The sequence below is a fragment of the Acinonyx jubatus genome, chromosome C1 (assembly GCF_027475565.1).
Source record: "Acinonyx jubatus isolate Ajub_Pintada_27869175 chromosome C1, VMU_Ajub_asm_v1.0, whole genome shotgun sequence".
NCBI lineage: Eukaryota > Metazoa > Chordata > Mammalia > Carnivora > Felidae > Acinonyx > Acinonyx jubatus.
In genome coordinates, this window is record NC_069381.1 from 89740044 (window position 1) to 89755911 (window position 15868).

Genomic DNA, 15868 nt, shown 5'->3' on the forward strand with positions numbered 1-15868 from the left:
GGCCTGATCCTTAGATGTTAAGACAGCTACAGTTTTAGGAATTTGACTTAGTTATGCATACCATACATGTTGGCTGAAGCAAGCACCACCGTCAGGCATGAGAAGATAGATAGGGGGTCGAATTTGCCAGACCAGGATCCCCACCTTCTTCCCTTCTTCAGTGGTGCATGTTTCATTCTGGCTTGCAGCCAGACAACAGGATCCCAGTGGAAATTGATTAGTTCCCCCTCACCGAGGGATCCAAAGTAACCCATTCATCCTGAGGGCCATCCCATTGCATATTCCAGTGGACAATGTCTTTCCCAGGCATCTTGGGGCTTGGTGTTCTCAGCAGCATAGCATCTTGATCCTTGGTGAGGATCTGGGCAATGGTCATTTCCATACCTTTACATTTTTGTGTGTCTTGGCAAGGGTCCGCAGTCTGGAAGATGAGGTAACAGGCCATTTTAGATGAGCATTCAAATGTATTAGAGCTTGGGGCAATCCTTTAGTTCCCACAGTTAATGCGTGTTTTTATCTGCTGCTCTAATAATCCATTTTTCCTTTCTACCAACCTTGCTGCTTATAGGTTATAGGGGTGATGGAACCTCTATTCAATGTCATGTTCTTTTGCTCCGTCTTGCATATTATGACCTTTGAAATGTGACCTCCCAATCACTATCTGTTTGCTAAGATTATCCACACATGGTACTCAGGTTCTCTAATCCTCTAATAGTAGCAGCCTGGTTTGCATGGGGACAAGGGAAAACTTGGGTTAGGCTAGACAACACTGTTCACACAAATCAAAGCATGTTTAGAACCCTCACTCAGAGTGAAGGTGTCAGTATAATCAGTTTGCCAATCCCTCACGAGTTAGGATGATGGCCCCAGAATTCTTTGGCAGTTGCCTTGGACATTATTTAGAACACATAAAATAATGCTTTACTGCATTTACCAAGTCACTGTATTTTAAAGGAAATCCAGCATCCCTAGCAATATGCCATTTCATCCAACCACTATGTTAGCCACTCTTTCTATGCACCCAATCTACTACCTAGTGAACGGTCAGTTGCTAGAGCTTATACTGAGCTAGGGCATTGGCTTCCTGATTGCCAGTAGGAGTCAGGACTTTATGAGTCGGGATGTGGCAGATAGTGAAGACCACTTCAGTTTCTTGCAGGCAGACCCAAATGTCTTTCCATATATCCTGACTCCACAAGGGCTGATTCATGGGCATCCATCCCTCAGTTCCCACTGTCCAAGCCATATAGTTAGAACAGCCCAACTCTCAGTGCAAAGCATTAATGGCCAGGGCTCATGAGTGGTATGAGCCAAATGGCTCTGAGTTCAGCCCACTAACTGTTGCAGTTAGTTCCTGTTTCTATCCAGATGCCTGACTAGATCCACCTGTATTCTAGGCATCAGCAGGAATTTCCCCAGCTCCTTTCTACAGGCCACACAGGCTACCAGAGGAAACTGATGGGACATTTGGGTTCAGCAGGACCTGAGTTTCTAGAGACAGTGGTGCACAGGCTGCCTCTATTGAAAATGGGCTTGTCACTTGGTAAACACGGAAGTTTGAGCCATGCCAGAGATGGGTGGATGGAACATATTCTCAACTCATCCCTTGATGGGAAGGGAAGGTCTTACCATGATATGCTGCTCCTTTGTGAGAGGGTCTACCTGGAGGAATGCTGTGTACACCACTAGGAGCTGTTGGGGGTGCATCAGATTTCTGAGCTGGGACCAAAATCCTAGGAGTACTCTCTCCTTCTATTGTCTCTGCCACAGTGCCCAACCCATGCCTTCCAGAGTCACAAACACATCAACTCAAGTGGTAGCCCTGCTTGGGGTATTCCCAGAGTGTTTCATTAGTTCCTTTGCCCTCCCAAAGGTGGCTTGCTGCTTCAATCACCAATCTCACATTTGCTTTTTCTTTACCAAGTGGTACAAGGGATGGAGACACCATGCCAGGTGGGTAATAAAACTCCTCCAAAACCCCCAAATTCCTTCAAAAGCTTGCAACTCTTTTGTGCTTCTAGGGGTTGGGTAGGCTTGTATGTTGTTTGTCAATCATAGCTCCTGGGACAATGCATGTCTTACCTGACCATATGACTTCCAAAAACTTTATGTGGTGTCTCAGCCTTGAACTTTTCGGGATCTCATGACCTATTTTCTCCCTCACATATTTTCCAGCAAAGCCTGCAGAATGCCCTATGGCAAAGGTAAGTCTTCACATGTTAACATTATATCATCAATGTAATGGGCCCATTTTACTGATGTGGGGAAGGAGAACAGGGACAGGCCTCATGACATATGGTGGAACTTTGCAGGTTTACCTGGGAAAGCATTTGAAAAGTCCATTGTTAAACTTCCCATGTGAAGGCAAACTGATCTTGTGATTCATCAGCCAGACTTCCGAGATGGCTCCATTGCTGTGTAGGGCCTCATGGGTCAGTACCCTTGGCTGCCTTCCCACCACTGGACTGTACCTAGCTGGTTGAGAGCCTCATCCTTGCCTACCTGGACCTGGCCTATCAGGTCCACTGACTCCACAACCCTCCAAGAAGACAGGGTGGGGCTGCAAGGGTCAGAGCTCAGAGAGGCTCCATGGCAGCACCCGGAAGCTCCTGGGCTTTTTTTCTCTGCGGGGCACAACTGCCCTTTTCTCCTTTCCTCTCTTCCATGCTTAATAAAACGCCTCTGGTCCGTGTGGGCCCAAGTACTCATCCCAAAAAAAAAAAAAAAAAAAAAGTACTTAATAGTACTTGTTAAGTCCAGCCCAACATAGAACACTCCTAGGATCATAGCCATGTATCTAAGATGGTGGCAATGTTGGGCACAGCTGCAGGGATGGGGGGCACTACCTTCTTCAATTCTCAGTACTTCACAGTCATCCTCCATGAACCATCCAACTTTTCACTGACCATACAGGTCTATCAAAAGTGCTATCGGCAGAGTGCAGAATACCCCTTTGGTGCAGTTTTTGGACAGTTTTTCCTAGGTTCTTAGGCCCTAAGGCAATTTATATTGTTTGACAGTTTCCATTTCTCATGGGGGTAGTAGACTAACTGGTTCCCAGTTGGTGTTTCCCTTTAGCACTGGCTTAATTACTCTAACCCAGAGGCAGAATTCACTGATAGAGTTTTGCAGATCTCATAGAATTTTTTTTTTAATTTTAAGTGTATGTATTTTGAGAGGGGGGAAAGAGAGAAAGAGATCAGGGGAGGGACAGAGAGATGGGGAGAGAAAGAGAGAATCCCAAACAGGCTCCACACTGTCAGTGCAGAGCCTGACATGGGCCTCGAACTCATAAACCTCGAGATTATGTCCTGAGAGGAAACTAAGAGTCAGGTGCTTAACCAACTGAGCCACCCAGACACCCCTCATACAATATTAATGCCCAATGTGTTCTCTGGTATTAGAGAGATTAAAACTCCATATTTTAAAGGGGGGGGGGGGATGCCCAACTTGCAGTGTTAAAGGAAACTTCCTGACCATGGATATTCACCTTCTGTAACCATAGATGGTGAGGAAGGGGCCAGAAAACGTCTAAGGATTACCATGTATTAGAATATATTTGGTCCCCGTGTCAACTAGAGCCATCACCTTTTGTTTATTTCAAGGAGATCAGTGAATAATGAACTCAACTTGAGGCCTCCAGTCACCCCCAATGGCCCTCACCTAGAGGCAATCTTGGCCTGCATCTTATACTTGGGGTGTGGGAGACCCCCACCCCAAATAGGACTGTACCCCTGAGGCCCTGCTGGAGCAGATGGGGGCATCAGGGATGGTAGGAGCAGGTGGGACAGGTTTGAACTGTTGTTCAGGTTTTAAGGCTTTCCGCAGGTTGACCAACACAGCATTGGGTTGTCAGTCTACCTTTATAGGTGGAGTCCGGCAGCCAGGAGGTCAAACCACATTTGTTTCCAAGTTACTTTTACAGGATCCTTCACAGCTGATTGGGAGAGCTTTCTGGTTTTTCAAGTTACATCTCTGTCTCAAGTCTTTCCCATAGCTGGTAATTTCCTGGGATTTTTTAGTGTCCCCCAGATTAGCAATGGATTGCCCAACATCATAAATGTCTTGTCCCATGACAAGGCTCAGCATGGACACCAGTGTGCCATACCAGGTCCTGGGCGCAGACTGAAGTATATTGGCTTCCATTCCTGCAGTGAACGTGACCCAATGAGAGCCTGCAAAAACAGGGGTATAGATGGCCTATCTCATTCCCAACTTCCTGAGAATTTGTTGAACCTCCTCTATAGATTTCCAGCAGTCCATGTGCCCAGAGAGATCCCCTTTATTGGGCCAGGCCTCCTGTGGGTTAGAACAATCCAATCTATAACAGACTGAGTATCTCGAACACCAGAGCACCATGCAGGTCCTGCCAGAGGACAGGGTGTGTGGTGATGTTGTTCCTTTTCTGTGCCTCCTACATAGTCAGAAAAATGTCATCACTGCCCCCCAACCCCCCAGCTCATAGCCACACTTACTACATCGGAGTACTTTCCATGGCCTTTTGCTGGAACTTGGCAGCTAAATCAATAAGCTCAGTGGGAGTATATTCTTTCATCATGATTGTATCCTGAATTGGGGTCTGCCCTGCTGGCTGGGGTTGTTTTGGCTGCACTGTGCTGTTGTGTTTGTATTAGGGGTTGGTCAGCGGGGAACATTTTGTCTGTTTCACTGTCAATCACCACAACATCCTCCTCTTCACTCTCCTGGCTTTCTCGGAGATTCCACCTCTTAGTGCCCCAATCAGGCTTTGTCATAAGAACTTGGACCTTAATCCACAGAGGCTTGCACCCTCCTAGCTTTGCAAAATAGTATGCTAAATTCTCCAACTTACTGTCCTGTTCCCCCACCTTCTCTGCCAGCCCTGAAGCTAGGCACCCACATACCCTTTTTTAACTCAGTTCTTCTTTCAGCTTTCTAAATTGGCTTCAGTCTCTATAATTTGTCGCTGATAGCCAGCCAGAGTACCCACAGTAGAGAACAGCCCACTGCAGCAATCATTCACTTCCCTTCTTTGCCAGTTCCTCAAACCAACACATTTTGAAGGCATTGCTGTACTCATACAGGGTCCACAAGCATCTAACGTACATGCTGCCCCTCCTCACTTACAGATTGATGGCCAACTTGGAAGTTCTGCTCCCATGCCTTTTTCCCAAGATTCATTTCTCTGGCCTCCTGGCTTGCTTGCCAATTGTTGGTTCACAAATCTGAGAGTTTCCTAGATGAAATCTGAAACTTGCCCCCAGTCACAGAGGGCCTGAAGAAAGGAGACTGGTAGCTGGTAGGTTTGATAAGCAAGAAAACTTACATACAAGGCTTGTGTTGGGCTGCCACAGGACTGGTCCATCTCTGCACCCACCTGGCAGGATCTTAACATTTTATAGAGGTCTCGAATGGGTTCTGTTGGATATAGTCCAGATGGTCTCAACAACACATGACACTCTCAAAACTGTACTCTTGAAGTGGCTCCAGCTATGGGAACAGTGGGCAGAATATACATTCTAAGGACAAGGAAGGGTAAGGAGCTTCTGGTTGCCCTGATGTAGCTCAAGCATCAACCAGTGTTCATGTTCTCTCTATGACCTCCTCCAACAATTGGGAGCTCCTTAGGATGGAAACTGAGACTGCTTCCTCCTCCCTTTCTTAAAGCCCATCACACTCCTAGGTTTGTGGGAAGAAACTCAACAATATTAAGTGAACAAACTAAGATTCTTCAATACAGTCTACTACAGCATAACTAACAATTCCCACATCACAACGCTTCTGAGTAAAACACATGTACAGATTAGATAAAAACACAATGTCTGTCATGCTTTTTTTTTTCCTTTGGTGTATAGAAATATAGTAGCCGCAGAACAGAGATGGAAGAAAGGAGAAGCTGAATTACATTCCCTATGCAAAGTCATTCATAGGTTTAGCACAGTGTATACCATAGTCACTGTAGAGATAATAAAGAACCGAATTCTATATGGCAATGGAAATCAAGGAATGACACTTACATGCAACCACATGGATTGATTTCAATACACATAATGTAGAGCAAAGACAAGTCATTTTGCCTCTTTTTGCCTATTTTCTGATTTCTAAATGGGGTTAATGATAATATTCACTGCATAGGTTTGTGAAGATTGAGTTATGTCTGGCATATAGAAAGCATGAAATAAATGTTAATAACCATCAAATAATTAATATTATGATTATACGAATGTTGCTCAACTAGACACTGTGGACATATACAAGGAATTGGTTCCTGCCTATAAGGACTTTACAATCCAGTGCAAAAGATAAATAAGAAACGGAATAGCTGCTAGGTGCCTCAGTTTCCCAAATTGTGAAAACAGGGGTACTAATATTCCATAGATTTTGAGAATTAGAGATTATTCTCTAAAATGTAATCTCGATAAAAACAAGGATTTTTGCCTGTCTTGTTTACCCCTACATTTTTGATACAGAGTATCTGCTGTTCATTAAATATTTGTTGAATGAGAGCATGGAAGTTTTTTGTGTGTCCCGTGTCCATGAAATACAGCCAGACCAACACTAAACCATCCTGCACACCTAGAAAACTGATTTGAGGATTAACACAACAATCTGCACAACCTGAACCAAAGAACTCAGCAGGTACACGGCACGGAAAGGTGAACTGGGGGAGACAGAAGCCACAGAGGGCAGGGCACCACTTTTGCGTGTGGAGAGAGGACAGAAAAGGGGGAAGCAGGTAGAATACGGAAAAAGCACTCACCCCAAAAGCAGCTGGAGAGAAAGTGGAAAAGTGGAAACAGCCACAGGTAATGAACTTAAAAGGGAGAAAGGAGAAAGGAGAGGGTTTAAATTCCATTAAGACTATAAACAAGGGGAGCACAGAGTCTGAAACTCCGTAGCACAATACCTGACGGTGCTCTGGTGGGAAGGGCGAATCCTCAGGAGCAGAGTGGAGTCCGGGGTTCTTCAGGCCACACAGGGAGAGGTGGTTCCCCTGCTGGGAGGACACCTGGTAAAGGCTGTGCGGGTCCCCCAAAGGCAGGGCCCCCGTGGACCCAGGAGAACAACCACATTTGCTGGTGCTGGAACAAGGTCCTTAAGGGTAAAGCCTGGTGCCAGATATGTGTTGTGATTTTTCCATAGTCCCTGAAACACTGCTGCTACACTGTCTCCCGCACTTTTTCTGGGGCGGGCTGGCACCTGGATGCAGTCTCTGGGCATCGGCTGCAGCACCAATAACATGAACTTTCCTGGCTGCATCAGGCACCCGGCCATTGGTTGGTAACACCCTCCTGCAGAGGGGCAGAACGTGTCATAGCCGCAGTCCCTCAGAAGTAAGAGGTTGGGAAAAACAGCTGCATCTGAGACAAAACTCAGGAGGAAGGTGCCGCATGGGGCTTGGTCACGGACTGTGTAAAAGCAAGCAGTGGATGGAAGCCAAAAACAAAGGATGGGTGTGCCATTGCTGATCGGGGAGAACAGAGTTCCTATACTGGAGACTGGGTAGCTGGGTGACGCCATTTTCACCCCTCCCGCGCATGCGCATATGCACCTACAAGCGCAACAATTCACCCCAGTAAGCTAAGCAGCGCCATCTGGTGGAGAACAGAGCCATTACACTAAGCCCCGCCCAACTGGGCCAACCTCACTCTTGACAAACACAAGTCTCTCCACCTTCTTAGTTTATGGATTATAAAGCGCTTCATAGTTTGACTTCTAGGGGAAAACCAAGTAATTTCAGTCGTATTTCAGTCTGTTCACTGGTCCATCTATTCAATTTTCTTTCTTTTTTTTCTTTTTGTTTCTTTTCTTGAATACAGAAAGAGAAAAAATTCATTTTTATTTTCAATTTTTATTAAAAATTATTTTCTTTAATGTTTTTCTACTATATTTTTTACTTTTGTGTAACTTTTTTCAAATTCTATTTTACTTCCATCATTTCATTTCAGTCTACTTCACTGTATTCATTTTTTCAAATTGTCAAATGACTTCCTTTTTCTTTTCCTTTTTCCTTTCCCCTTTTTTCTCTAATCTATCAAGCTCCTTCCAACACCCAGACCAAAATATACCTAGATCTAGCATCATTTATTCAATTTTGTGTGTGTGTGTTTGTTTTTTATTTTTTAATTTTAATTTTTTTTAATTTTAATTTTTTTGCCTCATTAATTCCTTTCTCCCTTCAAAATGAAAAATGAAGGAATTCATCTCAAAAGAAAGAGTAGGAAGAAATGACAGCCAGGAACTTAACCAACACAGATACAAGTAAGATGTCTGAACCAGAATTTAGAATCACGATATACTAGCTGGAGTTGAAAATAGATTAGAAACCCTTTCTGTGGAGATAAAAGAAGTAAAAGCTAGTCAGGATGAAATAAAAAATGCCATAACTGAGCTGCAATCTTGAATGGAGGACAAGGCGGCAAGGATGGATGAGGCAGAACAGAGAATCAGTGATATATAGGACAAACTTACAGAGACTAATGAAGCCGAAAAAAAGAGGGAGATTAAGGCAAAAGAGCAGTATTTAAAAGTTAGAGAAATCAATGAATCATTAAAAAGGAACAACATCAGAATAATAGGGGTACCAGAAGAGGAAGAGAGAGAAAAAGGGGTAGAAGGCTTATGTGAGAAAATCATAGCAGAAAACTTTCCTAACCTGGGGAAAGATACAGACATCAAAATCCAGGAAGCAGAGAGGACTCCATTAGATTTAACAAAAACCAACCATCAACAAGGCATAGCATAGTCAAATTCACAAAACACTCAAGCAAGGAAAGAATCATGAAAGCAGCAAGGGAAAAAAGTCCTTAACCTACAAGGGAAGACAGATCAGGTTTGCAGCTGACCCATCCACAGAAACTTGGCAGGCCGGAAAGGAATGGCAGGATATATTCCATATGCTGAATCAGAAAAATATATAGCCAAGAATTCTTTATCCAGCAAGGCTGTCATTCAAAATAAAAGGAGAGATTAAAATTTTTCCAGACAAACAAAAATTAAAGGAGTTGGTGACCACCAAACCAGCCCTGCAAGAAATTTTAAGGGGGACTCTCTGAGGGGAGAAAAAATGAAAACAACAACACCACCAACAACAACAAATAAATAAACACCTAAAGCAATAAAGACTAGAAAGTACCAGAGAATACCACCAGAAACTCCAACTCTACAAGCAACATAATGGCAATAAATTCATATCTTTCAGTACTCACTCCAAATGTCAGTGGACTCAGTGCCCCAATCAAAAGACACAGAGTAACAGATGGATAGGAAAAGAAGATCCATCTAGATGCTGTTTACAAGAGACCCACTTTAAACCTAAAGACACCTTCAGATTGAAAAAAAGGGGATGGAGAAGCATCCATCATGCTAATGGTCAACAAAAGAAAGTCGGAGTAGCCATACTTATAACAATCTAGTCTTTAAAATAAAGACTGTATCAAGAGATGCAGAAGGGCATTATATCATAATCAAGGGGTCTATCCACCAAGAAGGCATAACAATTGTAAACATTTATGTGCCAAATGTGAAAGCACCCAAATATATAAATCAATTAATCACAAACATAAAGAAACTCATCCATAGTAATACCATAATAGTAGGAGACTTCAACACCCCACTTACAACAATGGACATATCATCTAATCAAAATATCAACAAGGAAACCATGGCTTTGAATGACACACTGGACCAGATGGACCTAACAGATATATTCAGAACATTTCATCCTAAAGCAGCAGAATATACATTCTTCTCCAGTGTACATGGACATCCTCCAGAATAGACCACATACTGGGACACAAATCAGCTCTCAGCAAGCACAAAAAGATTGAGATCATACTGTGCATATTTTCATACCACAACGCTATGAAACTCGAAATCAACCACAAGAAAAAATTTGGAAAGGTAACGAATACTTGGAGACTAAAGAACATCCTACTAAAGAATGAATGGGCTAACCAAAAAGTTGAAGAGGAAATTAAAAAGTATTGGAAGCCAATGAAAATGAAAGCACCATAACCCAAAACCTCTGGGACACAAGAAAGGCGGTCATAAAAGGAAAATATACAGCAATCCAGGCCTTCCTAAAGAAGGAAGAAAGATCTCAGATACACAACCTAACCTTACACCTTAAAGAACAGCAAATAAAACCCCAAACCAGCAGAAGACTGGAAATAATAAAGATTAGAGCAGAAATTAATGCTATCAAAACAAACAACAACAAAAAAAAACAGAACAGATCAATGAAACCAGAAGGTGTTTCTTTGAAAGAATTAACAAAATTGATAAGCCACTAGCTAATTTGATCAAAAAGAAAAAGAAAAGGACCCAAATAAATAAAATCAAGAATGAAAGAAGAGGGTGGGAGGGAGGGGAGAGTGGGTGATGGGCATTGAGGAGGGCACCTTTTGGGATAAGCACTGGGTGTTGTATGGAAACCAATTTGACAATAAATTTCATATATTGAAAAAAAAAAAAGAATGAAAGAAGAGAGATCACAACCAAAACAGCATAAATAAAAAGAAATAATAGGAGAATATTATGAGCAATTATATGCCAACAAAATGGGAAATCTGGAAGAAATGGATAAATTCCTAGAAACATACACTACCAAAACTGAAACAGGAAGAAATAGAAAATTTGAACAGACCCATAACCAGTAAAGAAATCGAATTCATAATAAAAAATATCCCCAAAAACAAGAGTCCAGGGCCAGATGGCTTTCCAGGGGAATTCTACCAAACATTTAAGGAAAAGTTAACACCTATTCTCTTGAAGCTGTTCCAAAAAATAGAAATGGAAGGAAAACTTCCAAACTCTTTCTATGAAGCCAGCATTTCCTTGACTCCAAAACCAGACACAGACCCCACTAAAAAAGGAGAACTATAGACCAATTTCCCTGATGAACACGGATGCAAAAATCCTCAACAAGATATTATCCAAATAGATCCAACATACATTAAAAAAATTATCTCAATGACCAACTGGGATTTATACCTGGCAAGCAAGGCTGGTTCAATATCCGAAAAACAATCAATGTGACGCATCACATCAATAAAAGAAAGGACAAGAACCATATGATCCTCTCAATAGATGCGGAGAAAGCATTTGACAAAATACAGCATCCTTTCTTGATAAAAACCCTCAACAAAGTAGGGATAGAAGGATGATACCTCAAGATCATAAAAGCCATATATGAAAGACCCAATGCTAATATCATACTCAACGGGGAAAAACTGAGAGCTTTCCCCCCAATATCAGGAACAAGACAGGGATATCCACTCTCGCCACTGTTATTCAACATAATATTGGAAGTCTTAGCCTCTGCAATCAGACAACACAAAGAAATAAAAGGCATCCAAATCGGCCAGGAGGAGGTCAAACTTTCACTCTTCATAGATGACATGATACTCTATATGGAAAACCCAAAAGATTGCACCAAAAAACTGCTAGAACTGATTCATGAATTCAGCAAAGTTGCAGGATACAAAATCAATGCACAGAAATCAGTTGCATTCCTATACACCAACAATGAAGCAACAGAAAGAGAAATCAAGGAATCGATCCCATTTACCATTGCATCAAAAACCATAAAATACCTAGGAATAAATCTAAGCAAAGAGGTGAAAAATCTATACACTGACAACTATAGAAAGCCTATGAAAGAAATTGAAGAAGACACAAAAAAATGGAAAAAGATTCCATGTTCCTGGATAAGAAGAACAAATATTATGAAAATTTCAATACTACCCAAAGCAATCTACATATTCAATGCAATCCCTATCAAAATAACACCAGCATTCCTCACAAAGCTAGAACAAATAATCCTAAAATATGTATGGAACCAGAAAAGACCCCGAATAGCCAAAGCAATCTTGAAAAAGGAAACCAAAGCAGGAGGCATCACAATCCCAGACTTCAAGCTATACTACAAAGCTGTAATCATCAAGACAGTATGGTACTGGCACAAGAACAGACACTCAGATCAATGGAACAGAATAGAGAACCAAGAAATGGACCCACAAACGTATGGCCACCTAATCTTTGACAAAGCAGGAAAGAATATCCAATGGAATAAAGACAGTCTCTTCAGCAAGTGGTGCTGGGAAAACTGGACAGCGACATGCAGAAGAATGAACCTGGACCACTTTCTTACACCATACACAAAAATAAACTCAAAATGGATGAAAGACCTCAATGTAAGAAAGGAAGCCATCAAAATCCTCAAGGAGAAAGCAGGCAAAAACCTCTTTGATCTTGGCCGCAGCAACTTCTTACTCAACACATTTCCAGAGGCAAGGGAAACAAAAGCAAAAATGAACTACTGGGACCTCATCAAAATAAAAAGCTTCTGCACAGCAAAGGGAACAATCAGCAAAACTAAAAGGCAACCGACAGAATGGGAGAAGACATACCAGATAAAGGGTTAGTATCCAAAATCTATAAAGAACTGATCAAACTCAACACCCAAAAAACAAAGAATCCAGTGAAGAAATGGGCAAAAGACATGAATAGACACTTCTCCAAAGAAGACATCCAGATAGCCAACTGACACATGAAAAAATGCTCAACATCACTCATCATCAGGGAAATACAAATCTAAACCACAATGAGATACCACCTTACACCTGTCAGAATGACTAACATTAACAACTCAGGCAACAACAAATGTTGGCCAGGATGCAGAGAAAGAGGATCTCTTTTGCATTGCTGGTGGGAATGCAAGCTGGTGCAGCCACTCTGGAAAACAGTATGGAGGTTCCTCAAAAAATTAAAAATAGAACTATCCTACCACCCAGCAATTGCACTACTAGGTATTTATCCAAATGATGGAGGTGTGCTGTTTCAAAGGGGCACGTGTACCCCAATGTTTATAGCAGCACTATCAACAATAGCCAAAGTATGGCAAGAGCCCCAATGTCCATGGATGGATGAATGGATAAAGAAGATGTGGTATACATATACAATAGAGTATTATTCAGAAATCAAAAAGAATGAAATCTTGCCATTTGCAATTACATGGATGGAACTAGAGCATATTATGGTAAGTGAAATTAGTCAGAGAAAGACAAATACCATATGATTTCATTCGTATGAGGGCTTTAAGACACAGAACAGATTAACATAAGGGAAGGGAAGCAAAAATAATATAAAAATAGGGAGGGGGACAAAACATAAGAGACTCAAATGTGGAGAACAAACAGAGGGGGTTACTAGAAGGGTTGTGGGAGGGTAGATGGGCTAAATGGGTAAGGGGCATTAAGGAATCTACTTCTGAAATCATTGTTGCACTATATGCTAACTAATTTGCATGCAAATTAAAAAAATAAAATTAAAAAAATATTTGTCGAATGAATTAATTAATTAATAATGCATATAAAACATTTACACAATGCTAAACACAATAAGTTTTAACTATTATTAGGGACTTAATATATAATAGGATAATAAAAATAAGTTATTTATATAAAGTAGAAAACTTTAAGGGTCAAAAGAACTGTACAAGAAAAAATAACACTACAAAATTCCTTGTAGGAATGATTATTTCCACCTCAGAGGATCTGTACAATAGCAAAAACAGTTAAATAAATTATGGTATATTCATACAATGGAATACTATAAAACAAAGCAATGAAAGTGAAGAGAATACTTCTACACATAGTCACAGGGATGAATCTCACAACCATAATGGTGAGCAAAAGAAATTAGGCACAAGGGAACACATACTGTGTGATCAGATGTACAGGAAGTTCACTGAATCTTTTTATGGTATTATCAGGATATATGCCTGTGGAGAAGAGGAAAAGTACAGAATTGGAGGGACACAGGGACACTTCTGTCACTGGTGGTGTTTTAAATGTCCTGACCTGGGTGGTGGTTCTCTAACAATCTCATTCTGTACATATATTGTATAAGTCAGCTTTGTTTTTGCTGCAGCAACAACCCCAATATCTCAGTGGCTCACTGTAACAAAAGAATTTGTTCCTTGCTTCCACCACATGGGAGTTGCAATCTAGTCGGCTCTCCTGGGTTTACTTAGGCCCAGCTCCACCTGGCTTTATTCTGAAAGTATTCACTTCTTGGACCCAGACTAGAAAAGTGGTCACTATTTGGAGTGTGCTTCCTCACCTAGCAGGATTCAGAAACTCAACAGTAGTAGGCAATGTGTGCAGCTAGTGGCATTAAAATTTTCTGCTCAGATATGGTCACAGCTTGTTCAAAACTTTGTTTCTGATCTATTTGATACAGTCATCTCCACATGCTGTGAGCTACACCCATAGTTCTCTGAGACACACTTATTTACAGATATTTCACAATCTTTATGAAGCTTCAGTAGGAACACACCCTTTGTCTCTTTACCCAGAACCATTTTCTGCAGCTGAAAAATATTATTTTCAGATGGAATTGAAGTTCCCAGTTGATTTTTAGTTAAAAGGGAGATGGGGGTGGGTGGGAACAAGAGAATGATTTTTGCTAGAGCCCTCCCCAAGGTCAGAAAGCTTCTTCTGCTGCCCTTGAAGAAGTAAGCTGTCATGTTGTGAGAAAGACTGGGCATGGCATGGAATTGCCAGAAGCCTCTAAAAGCTGAAAGTAGCCCCTATCAGATAATCAGGAAGAGGAAGGAACCTTCATTCCTACAACTGCAAGAAACTGCATTCTGCCAACCATGTGAACTTGATAGAGAATCCCAAGCTCCAAAAAGGAATGTGGCTGGGCTGACATCTTGAGTACAGCCTTGCAGTGCCTGAACTCATGACTCATGGACACTAGGAAATAAAAGAAAAAAAAAAAAAGTTTGTTTTAAGTTGCTAAATTTGTAATAATTTGTTTCATAGCAATAGGGGGAAAAAATAGACCTTCCATTCCATAAACTCCACCTGGCCTCACACTGGTCCTGGCACTCTTCAAATTGGTGTGGTTGTTCTCAAATTTTGATGTACCAGAACTACCTAAAGGGATATTAGAAGAAAGATTGCAGAACCCTAACCCCAGAGATTCTAATTCATTAGATATAGAGCGGGGTCCACCCCTGTGTGATTTTCCAGGTGATACTATTACTGTTGATCTCGAGGAGAGCCTGGATGGCTTAGTCGGTTAAGCATCTGACTCCTGATTTTGGCTTAGGTCATGATCTTATGGTTCGTGAGATCAAACCCTGCATCCAGCTCCACGCTGACAGTGTGGTGCCTGCTTGGGATTCTCTCTCTCTCCCTCTCTCTCTGCCCCTCCCTTGCTCATGCTCACTGTCTCTCTCGAAATAAATAAATAAGCTTAAAAAAAAAAAAAACCTGTTGATCTAGAAACCATACTTTGAGAATCACAGGTCTACTGTGACTACATTTACTTCTATGCATTTTAAATGTCCTCAATAGCAAAATACTATGAGATCATAAGCATCTGGTTGAAGAAAATGGTTGACTTTCTTTATACTGGTTTTCATAAAAGAAAAAAGATAGAGAGGAAGAGCTTATTAAATAATATTCGTTAAGTTTAATATCTAATTTTCTTCAAGCTACCTGATTCTTATTACTCCTGTGGCAGATGAGCAAATTTCCATAGATGCACTGATATATTACTTTTCCCCATATTATAACGAACATTCCTGGGGGTTTTTGTACTATTTCCATTATAGTGGCATGATTTGTAGTAGAAATAGTTAAAATGTCATAGCCAATATTTGTACTTGAAATTGTTAAAATGATGCATTCAATATTTTAAGAGGGCTCAATAAACCAAATTTTAAACCAAATTGATAATTATGGATTACATTCATAATATCTTTGTTGTGACTACCTAAATAATTTAACACAAACATTTTTTAAAAGAATTACAACTATTAATAATATCATCAGGGAGGGGTGCCTGGGTGGCTCAGTTTGTTGGGCATCCG

The 15868-nt window shown here is 41.2% G+C and overlaps 1 long non-coding RNA gene across 1 annotated transcript in view; it reads right to left on the reverse strand.

The window, feature by feature from the left end:
* LOC113599221 (uncharacterized) overlaps positions 1 to 15807 on the reverse strand; it is an 84552-nt gene extending 68745 nt beyond the window's left edge. The window contains exons 1-2 of the long non-coding RNA XR_008295105.1: positions 14644 to 15807; positions 6887 to 13765 (exon numbers count right to left, since the gene is read on the reverse strand). This is a non-coding gene — a long non-coding RNA (uncharacterized LOC113599221). The remainder of the gene's footprint in view (positions 1 to 6886; positions 13766 to 14643) is intronic.
* Between the last annotated feature and the right edge of the window lie 61 nt (positions 15808 to 15868).